We start from the raw sequence: 2,301 nt of genomic DNA, 5'->3' as shown, positions 1-2,301 counted from the left end.
GGGCTGTAAAAATCTGTCTCAAAAAAAAAAGCAAAATAAATGCATAAATAAGCAAATAATCAGCATGCTGGGAAAGGGCATTACATATAATTAGGCTGGGTCACACAGCAAACACAGAATGTCTGATACTGGACTACCATAGAGAGGAAAGGCCGACTTCATCCTCTATCTGGAAAGAAAAAAATTAGAGATAATTAACCACCAAATGTCTATAATTTAGTTGATAAATAATGTGGAAGGAAAACAAATAATAGAGAATCTACCCTTTGAGAGAGGCAGGGAGAAAGCTGAGAATGAGCTCTCTTTCGGCTAAAGACTTCTTGCTACAGAACCAGCAGGAGCCACCAGGCTGAGGAGACAGAAGAGAGACTGGGTCTACCCTTCCTCAGGCTGCCAGGAGCTTTGGAAGAACTGAATACATTCAGCAACAGAGTGAGCAAGTAGAATTACAGGATGGCTCCGGCGAAGAAGGGTGGCGAGAAGGGCTGTTCTGCCATCAACGAGATGGTGACCCGGGAGTACACCATCAACATCCACAAGCATATCCATGGCGTGGGCTTCAAGAAGCATGCTCCTCCTCGGGCACTCAAAGAAATCCGGAAATTTACCATGAAGGAGATGGGGACCCCAGACGTTCGCATTGATACCAGGCTCAATAAAGCCGTCTGGGCCAAAGGAATAAGGAATGTTCTGTACCGTATCCATGTACGTTTGTCCAGAAAACGTAACGAGGATGATGACTCCCCAAACAAGCTGTATACATTGGTAACCTACATGCTGTTACCACATTCAAAAATCTACAGACAGTCTATGTGGATGAGTGTCAAATAAAGTTGGAGAGCTGACAAACAAACAAACCTCCCTTCCACTGTGATGCTGCCTAGGCATATAGACCTCAAGGTGCCAATCCTTGGAGGGTGGGGGTGGGGTGGTGGGTTGGTTTGCTTTGTCTTGAACTGGTCTGGTGAACCCCAGGCTAGCCTCACCATGGATGATCTTGAACCTTTGATCCTCCTGCTTCTATCTTCCCACTGCTAGTATTACTAATGAGCACCACCAAGCCCAGGTTGGGGGTCTTTATGAGTTTAGTCCTTTTCCATAAAGTATGTGATTGTCCCATCACCACAATCAACTCTGTGGATTAGTGCTATCCCAAGCTCCTACTTTAACTGCCCATCTCCTATCTTATTTTCACTTTCACCCTAGGTCATCATTCTTGTTTCTTGGTGCCTTCTTGGGCCAATGGGTCCTCTGATTTTGTGCAGTCCATCTGATTTCCCCTTTACTCATCATCCTCTCTTCTCTAGTCTACGATCCATGGCTTTAACAGCATGCTCATACCTCACAAGGGTCCAGCCCTAGCAAAACCCAGCTGTACTGCACCCAAGTCACAACCAGATGAGTGACAGCACTCTAGAAAGTTCAGTGGGTGACTTCAGATCCACCTCTGGTTCTTCAATCTTTCTATGATGGGACCTACAGCTTATACATTACAGAGAGTCCTTTGAAAGAAAAGTGTAGGGTGGAGACCTGGCTCAGTTGATAGAGTGTTTCACTGGTATGCATGAAACCGTGCTGGGTTTGTTCCCTAACACCACACAAAACCAGACATAGCTGTACAAAGCTGTTATCTGGCACTTGGGAGATAGGGGCAGGAAGATCAGAAGATCAAGGTCACAGGAGGTTCAAGGCTGGCCTGGAATGAATAAGACCCTGTCGAAAAAAGAAAGAAAGAAAAAAGAAAGATACCTTTAGATTATATTTACACAATTAGTATGAGTATATATCTCCAATGAGGAAATAAGTTACCAAGAAATTACTGCAGTCTTCAAAGATTTACAGGTGATATCTAGACCCTTTTTATGTATAAAATTGCTTATGGTTTGGTATCCCCTCTCAACTAGGACACTCTACCCTTCCCTCCAGGGTGTACAGGGACTGGCTTTGTGCAAAGCCTCATCAGTGTCATAGATGTCACCTGGTGTTCCAGTCCATAGAGGCCATTATAATGAAATATGTCACCCTGGACATACAAGCTATAGAAGTTCACATCTTAGAAACTAGGAGGTCATCTTCAAGATCCAGCAGATTCGGTCTCCAGTGAGGCCTGATTCCTCATAGAAAGTGCCTTCTATGACTTCATGAGATAGTAAATACGGCCAAGCTCTCTCAAGTCCCTTTTATAAAGCATTAATGAATGGCCTTCTGAAGGCTGAGCCCATCATCGTGGTGCTTAGCTTTCAGCCTGTGTATTTTAGAGAGAACACACAACAGTACCCTCAACACCACTTTCCCTCTTGC

At 44.5% G+C, this 2,301-nt stretch overlaps 1 pseudogene; it reads left to right on the top strand.

Annotated features, from left to right (window-relative positions):
• Positions 1-453: 453 nt before the first annotated feature.
• LOC127237524 (60S ribosomal protein L31-like) lies at positions 454-845 on the top strand (annotated as a pseudogene).
• Positions 846-2,301: the final 1,456 nt, after the last annotated feature.

This window comes from Phodopus roborovskii, unplaced genomic scaffold, assembly GCF_943737965.1.
Source record: "Phodopus roborovskii unplaced genomic scaffold, PHOROB, whole genome shotgun sequence".
Lineage (NCBI taxonomy): Eukaryota > Metazoa > Chordata > Mammalia > Rodentia > Cricetidae > Phodopus > Phodopus roborovskii.
This window is presented reverse-complemented; position numbering and strand designations above follow the sequence as displayed.